The sequence below is a fragment of the Staurois parvus genome, unplaced genomic scaffold (assembly GCF_062004578.1).
Source record: "Staurois parvus isolate SC_StPar_1 unplaced genomic scaffold, SC_StPar_1.0 ptg001034l, whole genome shotgun sequence".
NCBI classification, from domain to species: Eukaryota; Metazoa; Chordata; class Amphibia; order Anura; family Ranidae; genus Staurois; species Staurois parvus.
Genome location: NW_028318830.1, coordinates 1047136 through 1058148, shown reverse-complemented (window position 1 = coordinate 1058148; position 11013 = coordinate 1047136). Strand labels below are relative to the sequence as shown.

General features: G+C 45.3%; 1 protein-coding gene across 1 annotated transcript in view; it reads left to right on the top strand.

Annotated features, from left to right (window-relative positions):
- Nucleotides 1-21: 21 nt before the first annotated feature.
- BLVRA (biliverdin reductase A) overlaps nucleotides 22-11013 on the top strand; it is a 49655-nt gene continuing 38663 nt past the window's right edge. The window contains exon 1 of the mRNA XM_089657841.1: nucleotides 22-94. The gene's annotated coding sequence lies outside the window, so the exon portion shown is untranslated. The remainder of the gene's footprint in view (nucleotides 95-11013) is intronic.

Genomic DNA, 11013 nt, shown 5'->3' with positions numbered 1-11013 from the left:
CTCCTTAAAGGAACATCCCCACTCCCCTCCTGAGCATGAGCCAGTAGCAGCAGATCTGTCTATACACCAGACAGAGGACACTGACAGTGAGCAGGTAGGGGAGCTCCGGGGGCTGCATCACTACTACATTGGTTTGTTCTATACAAAGGGGATTGCCTGTTACAGAGTCATAGAGAGACCTGGGAAGAGGAAATGTTTGTAACTAGAATCCTCTCTGTCCTTTATTCCTCCTCTGGTGCCCCGTCTTCTTCCTTTATTCCTCCTCTGGTGTCCCGTCTTCTTCCTTTATTCCTCCTCTGGTGTCCCGTCTTCTTCCTTTATTCCTCCTCTGGTGCCCCGTTCTTCCTTTATTCCTCCTCTGGTGCCCTGTTCTTCCTTTATTCCTCCTCTGGTGTCCCGTCTTCTTCCTTTATTCCTCCTCTGGTGCCCCGTTCTTCCTTTATTCCTCCTCTGGTGCCCCGTTCTTCCTTTATTCCTCCTCTGGTGTCCCGTCTTCTTCCTTTATTCCTCCTCTGGTGCCCCGTTCTTCCTTTATTCCTCCTCTGGTGCCCCGTTCTTCCTTTATTCCTCCTCTTGTGCCCCGTTCTTCCTTTATTCCTCCTCTGGTGTCCCGTCTTCTTCCTTTACGCTCCATTCACATGTGAGTGTGGCTTTTTTCAGCGTTTTTGTTGTGCGTTTTCATACAGCGTTTTTAGGCGTTTTTGAACTTTGCTGTTTTTTTTAATAGCCAATAGAGAAAAATATAATCTGTTACATCCTTTGCTGCTAGGTTTTTCTTTTTTGTTATTATTATTATTCATTATTTTGTTTTTTGTTAGCGTAAAGGGTTAGTTAAGGTTAGGGTTGGGTTTGGATTGGGATTAGTATTTTATTTATTATTTTCTTATTATTTATTTTATTTATAGTATTATTATTTTCTTTATTGCTAGGGTAATAAAAAAATTAATAAATAAATGTAAAATAATCAGAAATAAATACTTGTAATGTTAAATTAGTATATTAGTAATAACCCATAACCTTAATCCCCCCCCAAAAAGTAACAAAATAATAACAATGTATTATTCTTATTAATAATGGGTGTTTTATTATTATTAGTTTTTGAAGGTTAGGGGTTAATTTTATGATTTATTAATCATGATTTTTTATTTATATGTGTATTTATTATATTTTTTAATTTATTAATTTGAGCAGAAAATCTAAAAAAAAAGTGCACTAACGCACACAGACACGTTAATTGCGCATTTTAATTATTTTCTATGGGAATAAAAATGTGCCAAAAATGTGCACATCTGCCCAAATTGAGCTACACAAGTAGCGCCAAAAGTTTTTTGAGCTTCAGGCATTCTGCTTCAGGCGACGTGATGTGAACCATCTCCATAGAGTAATATTGATTTTCTTTTTTTTCCCTGAGAATTTTGGAGCGTCGAGCTTCACACTACAAACCGCTCCGGTGTGAATGGAGCCCTATTCCTCCTCTGTCGTCTTGCGTTATTCCTTTTTATTCCTCCTTTGGCATCCCCTCCGTTCTTGTTTTTATTGTCCCCTCCATTTTTGCTTTTATCCCTCCTCTGGCGTCCCCAGCCCCCCCCTCCCCCCCCCCCCCCATTTTTTTGCTTCTGTCCCTCTTCTGGCACCCCCCCCCCCTGTTCTTGCTTTTATCCCTCCTTTGGCATCCCCTCCGTTTTTGCTTTTATCCCTCCTCTTGTGTCCCCAGCCCCCCCCCCCCATTTTTTGCTTTTATCCCTCCTCTGGCCCCCCCCCCCCCGTTCTTGCTTTTATCCCTCCACTGGCATCCCCCCCCCGCTCTTGCTTTTATCCCTCCTCTGGCATCCCCCCCATTCTTGCTTTTATCCCTCCTCTGCCCCCCCCCGTTCTTGCTTTTATCCCTCCTCTGCCGTCCCCCCCTCCCCCGTTCTTGCTTTTATCCCTCCTCTGCCGTCCCCCCCCCGTTCTTGCTTTTATCCCTCCTCTGCCGTCCCCGTCCCCATCCCCCGTTCTTCTTGCTTTTATCCCTCCTCTGGCCCCCCCCCCCGTTCTTGCTTTTATCCCTCCTCTGCCCCCCCCCCCCGTTCTTGCTTTTATCCCTCCTCTGCCGTCCCCCCCCTCCCCCGTTCTTGCTTTTATCCCTCCTCTGCCGTCCCTCCCCCCCCCCGTTCTTGCTTTTATCCCTCCTCTGCCGTCCCCATCCCCCGTTCTTCTTGCTTTTATCCCTCCTCTGCCCCCCCCCCCCCGTTCTTGCTTTTATCCCTCCTCTGCCCCCCCCCCCCCCCCGTTCGTCCCTCTATCCCTCCTCTGGCATCCCCCCCATTCTTGCTTTATTTAGCTCTGATGATCTGATCATGTACTAGGGAACTGTCAATGTTATTTATATTACACCAAACTTTTCAGTATTAATTATGTAAATTTCTAGTTGTAATGATATATATTGTTTTGGGGCTCATTTACACATGTGGCAGCCCTTGGTGTCCCCGTGAGAAGCAAAATGCAGTGGATCGCATTTCAGAGGGTATTTGACAGGCAGCCAGAAAAGGAGATGTTGTCTCTTCACTGCCTGTTTTTAATCCTGTAAACCTGCACCACCGCATGCATTGCATTCACTTGAATGGGTCATGTTTGGTGGTGGTGCTGCCCACTGAATGCCAAAGGGGTTTAATTTTGTTTTGCTGCAAAGCATCATGGCTTGCCATGTGTACTCTCCAGCCACTGTGTTGGGTTAAGGGGGCAGTAAAACAGCAGCTGAACTGCCTATTATTACTGCCCCCCTCCACAAGTTGATTGTGTCTAGTTACACATTAGAATTACTAAAACTATGTAATAAGAGGGCCTCCTTAATCCATCCAATGGATCTCTCTCCAATTTGAGAGGCCCTTTCACTACATACTCGTTGGTAGAGCAAAGACTGCATTCACATGACAGTAGCTTGTCGATCTTGCAGCACCATTCATCGTTAATCCCCCAGTCACACCAATCCGACTTTGAAATCGTGCGATTTCCAGTGAAGTCTCACGTTTTCAAAGTCAGATGTCATTCCGAGTTGAGGTGCGACTTGCAAGACATCTGCGGTTTGCAAGGCACAGCTGTCTATGCGAGTCACACCTGAAGTAGTGGATGCTGTACTTTGGAAATCTGTGCGACTCTGACAGAGTCACAATCACACCGATATGACCGTTTTCGTTGTGGACACTTTTGAACTGATTATTTGGGGCTCAATTTCTTCTTTTCATGTTTACCACTTTGCCAGTTATGTAGGAAAGTCTTTTTTTTTTTTTGTCTTATAATGTACATTCTTTAGGCCCTACTAACTGAACATTTCACAAAATGGGATGTTTAATCTTATTTCGTCAAACGATAAACTTTCTTCTTTCCTCTCTTCTATCCTCCTCTCTTCTTCTTTCCTTTCCTCTCTTCTTCTTTCCTTTCCTCTCTTCTTCTTTCCTTTCCTCTCTTCTTCTTTCCTTTCCTCTCTTCTTCTTTCCTTTCCTCTCTTCTTCTTTTCTTTCCTTTCCTCTCCTTCTTTTCTTTCCTTTCCTCTCTTCTTCTTTTCTTTCCTTTCCTCTCTTCTTCTTTTCTTTCCTTTCCTCTCTTCTTCTTTTCTTTCCTTTCCTCTCTTCTTCTTTTCTTTCCTTTCCTCTCTTCTTCTTTTCTTTCCTTTCCTCTCTTCTTCTTTTCTTTCCTTTCCTCTCTTCTTCTCTTCTTCCCTTTCCTCTCTTCTTCCCTTTCCTCTCTTCTTCCCTTTCCTCTCTTCTTCCCTTTCCTCTCTTCTTCTCTCTTCCTCTCTTCTTCTCTCTTCCTCTCTTCTTCTCTCTTCCTCTCTTCTTCTCTCTTCCTCTCTTCTTCTCTCTTCCTCTCTTCTTCTCTCTTCCTCTCTTCTTCTCTCTTCCTCTCTTCTTCTCTCTTCCTCTCTTCTTCTCTCTTCCTCCCCCCCCCACCTTTCTTCTTCCCTTTCTCTCTTCTTCTCTCTTCCTCCCCCCCCCCCACCTTTTTTGTGTTTTTATTTTTTTCTCCTTTTTCCCCTCCTCAGTCTGGGTGATCTCTGGATGGTAATCAATGAGCTTCTAAGTCCTGTACATTTGAAACAATCGCACTACTACAGGGTGTGATCAAAGGACCTTTTATCTCTACCAGACACACTGGCCTGTACTATGTGTAATTTGCTGACTGTTTCACTTATCTATAGCAAGGCAGAAGCGAAGAAATAATAAACCACTTTTCCAGGTTAACCTAAAAAGCAGGATGAGAAGCATGTCTGTTAGAAATGATAGGGCCAAGCATGGTCACAAATGAGCTTAAAGTGTTCACCTTTACATAAAAAATGTAATGGTGAATCAACACTGTACACACTCCTGATGTACTTGCCTACAGGGATGCTGAGCTTCAGAGCCCACGTAGCTGGTCCAATAGTCCAGGGGTTTCAAATCCTCTTCTCTTAGCAGTGCTTCTTGGACAGATCAGATCGATTCTGATTGGTCAGCATCATCACAGTGAATTGCTTTGGTCCATCCCAGAAGCACTGCACAGAGAAGAGCGGGTATATCAAATCTCCAGACTGCTGGACCTGCTGCAGGGGCACTCACTGCTCAGCATCCCAGGAGGTAAGTATAGCAGGACGGGAAGGGAGGGGTCCACTAGACACAACAGGAAGTAAAAGAAAATATCTTCAACATGAGGGAAATCTTCAAACAGTTGTCATTGCAACAAGGGGTCACTTTTGGAGACATCCCCAATATTTTTGTTCTGGAGACAAAAAAAAAAAAGCTTTGCTTTGTAGTTTAACTTTAAGATATTTATTTATTCCAGGTACTTATATATCGCTGTCAATTTACGCAGCGCTTTACATATATATTGTACATTCACAATCAATCCCTAACCCTCAAGGGGCGTACAATCTAAGATCCCTAACTAACATTCATACATACACATACTAGGGACAATTTAGACAGGAGCCAATTGACTTACCAGCATGTCTTTGGAGTGTGGGAGGAAACTGGAGTACCCGGAGGAAACCCGCACAGGGAGAACATGCAAACTCCAGGCAGGTGGTGCCATGGCTGGGGTTACTTAGGAATAATTCTCAGGAGTGGTAGGACTAGGAGTGGTTTGGGTGGCTTTATGAGGTAAAGTTGCACTTTTAATATCTGGTCCCTGGGCTTACCTGGCTCCTCTTTGTGTACCCAGGACTGCTGTAGAGGGATTCATGATGGAGAACTGGGGGGGGGGGGGACCTGATTTCATGGATCTCTGCTGCCCTGAACAAACCAAGCAGCATTTTTTGGGGGGTTAATGGCTGCCAATTTCCCTTTTAGGCTCTATCGCACTTGTGCGACTTCAAACTTGTGCAATTTCTCATTACGACTTTGGATAAGTGCGACTTTGGCTTTGACCAAGGTTGATTGTTTTTGCTGTACAAAGTCGCATGTATATCATTCAGGTGTGAATTTGGAGGGTTTACATTAAAGTCTATGGCCCTCAAGTCGGACCAAAGTAGTGCAGGAACTACCTAAATCGCTGCAACTTAAAGTCACACAAATAGGTACTCCTTGGGAAACACAGGGTGTGACTTGTCATGTGACTTTGAACTCCAAAGTCGCATGACAAGTCCCACAAGTGTGAATGGCCTGTTGAAGTGGTTGTAAACCTCTGAAATGAACAAAGCCTTTCCCTCTACGAGTGTTTATTTGCCTCAATCAAAAGCACTTAGTGTGATTCCTGTTTCCTCTATTTGCATGAGTTACTTCTGACAGGTTGTGCTGATACCACAGATTTTTTTACACAGCAACCCCCCAGCACACATAAAAGGTGATTGACCGCCTCTGCTGCACATTTTTCTGAGAATGTATAGAGTGGGGTATGCTTTCTCTTCACATAGGTCTCAGATTACACCCAGCTGTCCTCACTGCTGAGCTGAGAAACAGCCTTTGTGTCAGGAACCATCACGACACATGGGTCTACACATGCGTAGGTGTCTGCCGAGACGTATAGGTGGCAGGGCACTAGGACCCAGGCGTACCCGTCGTCTGGACAGTACTAGGCAGGCACTAGGACCCAGGCTACGCCTGTCAGGTTCAGGGCGGCCTATTTAAGCTAGCCCTGCACAGACACTTGTTGCCGAATGGTCTTTGTATCCTGTTACCTGTGTGTGAGTACTTTTGATCTGGATTGGTTTGACCTTGTTGCCTTCTCCCGTCCTGACCCCTTGGCTTGCCTGACTCTGCTCCCGGATGTTCCTGTTTAGATCTGACCTCCTGGTATTGACCCTGTGTGTGACCCGACTATCCTTTGCCTACCGTTTTGTACCTTACCGATCCGCCAGTTGCCGACCCTGCCTGCATGACTCTGATTTAGCTCATCCATCCACCCATCCCGCAGGGATCACTAGGCTCCCTTACATCAGACTCCTAGCTCTCTGGAGCCCCTGTCAGACTCCTCTACCCCTGTTGGAGATACCTGGTAGTTGCGACCTGGAACCGGAGCGCTCCAAGTCCATCCCCACCATCAGGGGCCCTGGTGAACAAGTGCTCTGGTGCTTAGACTCCGCACTCTGGGGAGGCTCTACCAGGGGACTGATAGAGGTGCTGTCAGGCGGTCCGTTACACTTTGGCAGCCCATACATTGATGATAGAAAACCTGTACATCCCTAAAAAAAAAAAAATAAGTATTCCAACACCAGCTCCAGTGCATAGAAGATGATACTACACAGGTCTACAATGTGGTCAGATGCTTCTTTAAGATGACTCCTTTAAGGATCACACACCCTCTGGTTTCAGGTATGTTTGGTCCACTCTATCCACTCAAGCAGAAGTGTCTCCACCGCAACAGACTACCAGCTCAAAGACTACTGGAACTTGCCAGAGCATCATCCACAGGTCACAGATGCACACTAATCTTCAGGGAATGTAAATATATACCTGATGAGCAAAAATCCAATATTGTTGGCCCTCCAGCCTCAAATGAATAAGCTGCCACGGCTCCAGGACAGTTAACGGGACTCCTCTCCCCTCCGGGATCAGCTCACGTGACATGAAGGGTCAGTATTGCCAGCTATAACCGGCAGCCCTGATTGTTCAGGAAAAACCCGAACGGATTGTTGTACACAAGTCGTTCAATAGATCGACTTGTGTACAAGAAACCTGCCTATATGTGGATCAAAATTTGTCTGGTCCCTACTGAACTGGCTTCTGATATGTGTTTCAGAAGACTGTAGAGAAGGGCTACAGATAAACAGGTACAGCTTATGTAGGAGAACTTTCATGTTGTCACCTTAGGCTAATCACTTTGGATATATGTAAGGGTTTAAACCACTTTGATGCATTTTATCTGGTATCAGTAGTCTTAAAACTGGCCATACATGGGTAGAAATTCATAAAAAAAAAAAAAAAAAAATTTCAGAGCATTGGTACATTTTCTCTTCCTGCACAGCCGCGTCATTCATTCACAGAGATCTGTGAGTAAAGAAACTACAAGTACTATCTTCCACTGTGGCAGACAGATTTTTAGTTCTAATTGCAAGGCCACTAATGTCCACTGACACTTCCTCCAGCTTTCTAACAGAAATCTATTACAGAGGCATGGGCAAGAAAGCTGGAGGATGTGTCTGCAGCAGGTCCACATCTAGACAGTCTGATGTAGAGGTGCAGTACTAAGCTTCTGTTGGGCAGAGGGTGTGAGGTCAGTAGGGCAGTGTACATGGGTCCAGCAGGGCACTGCCCTACAAACTAATGACCTCAGAGGCCATTAGTTTGTAGGACAGTGTACAGTGGGTTATCAGAGCAGAGGACAGTGTGCAGGGGGTCAGCAAGAGAGTGTACAAGAGACAGTGTACAGAGGGTCAGCAGAACAGAGGACAAGGGTCAGCAGGGTGGAGAAAAGGGGTTGTTGGGTCAGCAGTGCAGAGGACAGGAGTCAGCAGGGCCAGGGGCGGACTGACCATTTGGAAACTCGGGCATTGCCCGAGGGCCCGGGGTCAGTAGGGGGCCCCATGAGATGCCCCTGGCACCTTTTTCATAGGCTTTTTTAAGTTTGGGCAATGACATAGGGGCCCCATGATCCCCTTTTGCCCGGGGATCCCATAAGTTATCAGTCTGCCCCTGAGCAGGGCATAAGACATTGGCCAGCAGAGAAGAGGACAGGGTCACTGTTGGCAGAACACTCAGCAGGTCTCCTCCTCCCTTCCCCGCACTGCAAACAGCCTGGGTACTCAGATCTCCTCCACCCCACACAGCACATAGCTGAGATCAGATTCCCTTACAGACACAGCATCGATCTGCACAGTGTGTAGCTGGTTACAGATCGAGGCTGTGTCTGTAAGGAAATCTGATCTCAGCTATATGATGTGAAGAGAGGGGATATATTGAGTGCTCTCATTTCATGTCTCAGCAAAAATATCTCCTCAAAAAAACAAACAGTACTGATCAGCATGCTTACGCCATAAGCATAAATTCCCTCTGTGAGCCAACTGCACAATTTAATAATCCCCCTCCTAGTCTCAATCCCACCTCCTAGCTCAAATCTCCAATTCCCCCTGCAAAAATCTCCCCTACCCCAAAAATCCCCCCTCTAACACACATCATCTTTTCCTCAAATTTCTCATCCTAGCATCCCATCCTATTACTCTTCTCAGCACAAATCCTCCCTCCCCACCCAAATTCCCCCACCTCCTCCTAGCACAATGCCCTCCCCAATCCCCCTCTTAGCCCAAACTTGATCAAAGATTGCAACAAAGGATTGTTCGAATGGTGTATGAAGAACCTTGATAAATTTCCAGACAAATTCAAGCTGACTTTCAGGCATCGGGTACACTGTGTCAGCTCGCACTATACGTCGCCATCTGAATGAAAAGGGACGCTATGGTAGGAAACCCAGGAGGACACAGAAACATAGAAAAGCCAGATTGGAGTTTGCCAAAACATACCCGAGGAAGCCAAAATCTTTTTGGGAGAATGTGCTGTGGACAGATGTAAAAAAATTACAGCTTTTTGGTAAAGCTCATCATTCTACTGTTTTCAGAAAAAGAAATGAGGCCATTAAAGAAGATAATACAGTCCCTACAGTCAAACATGGTGGGGGTTCACTGATGCAGCTTTGCTGCTTCAGGCACTGGATGTCTTGACCATGTACATAGCATTGTGAAATCTGAAGACTACCAAATAATTCTGAGGTACAATGTAGGGTCCGGTGTCAGAAAGTTTGGTCTCAGTCAGAGGTCATGGGTCTTACTGCAGGACAGTGACGAAAAGCACGTATCAAAAAGCACCCACAAATGGTTTTAGACAAAGCACTGGAGAGTCCAGATTTAAATCCCATAGGGCACTTGTGCAGAGATCGCAAAACGGCAGTTGACAAAAGGAACCCTTCCAATCTGAGAGACCTGGAGCAGTTGGCGAAAGAAGAGTGGTCCAAAATTCCAGTAGAGAGGTGTAAGAAACTCAATGATGGTTACAGGAAGCCATTGATTTCAGTTGTTTTTTTCCAAAGGATGTGCTACTAAATATTGAATTGATAGTGCCAATAATCTTATCCAGTCCATTTTGGGGGTTTTGCATTGAATGTGTCAGATTTGGCTTTTTGTTTCTCCGCTTTTTGACATTCCAATACAAACAAAAGAAATAAAAATGAGAATGGCTAAACATTTGTAATTGCAACAATTTTCTGGATAAGGTGGTGCATTCTCTGACAGAAATGCAGGGGTGCCAATACTTTTGGCCATGACTGTAAATCTTCTAGTGTATGGCCAGCCAGCTAAAGACTAAAGTCGGCACATGCAATTTAAAACAAAGTAGCTGATGCCATTACTGCTGGCTTGTTTTCAGTCTTTGACTGCCCTGCCATATCAGTGACCTCATTTGAACACACTAGTGACCTCATTTGAACACACTAGTGACCTCATTTGAACACACTAGTGACCTCATTTGAACACACTAGTGACCTCATTTGAACACACTAGTTTCCTGACTGCCATGTGGATCCAAATGAGTTAACCGATTAGGAGTTTTGACTTTGCCTTTTGTTTGTTATTGCCTGTGAAGGCCATCGAATGGGTTCCTCGTGAATGTTCAGTAGGTTAAAAGCAAAATATATTACTCGAGCAAAAAAGTTATGCCAGACTATAGAGCAGGGGTGTCAAACTGGCGGCCCTCCAGCTGTTGCAGAACTCCAAGTCCCATCATGCCTCTGCCTTTTGGGAGCCATGCTTGTAGCTGTCAGCCTTGCATTGCCTCATGGGACTTGTAGTTTAGCAACAGTTGGAGGGCCGCCAGTTTGACACCCGTGTTACAGAGGGTCAGATAAATATGAAGTTGCCAAGGTTAGGAACAGGTTGCTACACTACTATACTTATTCATCAAAAACTAGCATGCAGCTCATTAATCTATAACTAGTGTATGAGAAATCTAGAGAAAAGGACTTTAGAAAAACAGCGACTCTAGTTGGAAACAACTTTGGCACGGTTCTTTGTTAGTGTGATCCTGTTGTAATCTAAGTGTTTTCATTCATTTTTCAATGAACCCACATTTGTGGTGTGCTTTATTTATTTTTTTGCCCTTTTTAAGTGGTTGTAAAGGCAGACGTTACCTTACTGCATTCTATGCAGCTCCCCCCCCTTTAGCCCTTTTTCTAAATATTTACCTGAGCCTGATCTAGATCCAGCGATGCACACAAGAGCCCAGGCTCTCTTGTTCCTTATTGGCTCAGATACAGTAGCAGGAGCCATTGGCTCCCACTGCTGTCAATCCGAGATAAGGATGAGGAGTGGGGGTTGGGGTCAAGCCCCATTCTGTGTGTCTTATTGACACAGAGAGCAGGGCTTGGGAGCGAGCACATAGGAGAGCATAGCAAGCCCCCTGTTCTGGGGTCACTCGGAGGGGTGTGGGTGGAGAGGAACCCACGGGGGGGTGGAGCCCAGAGTGTCAGCGGGGACCCGCCAGAAGAGAAGGATCGGGGCTGCTCTGTACAAAACCATGGCACAGAACAGGTAAGTATAATATGTTTGTTTTATTATATTAGGATAATAATACTATT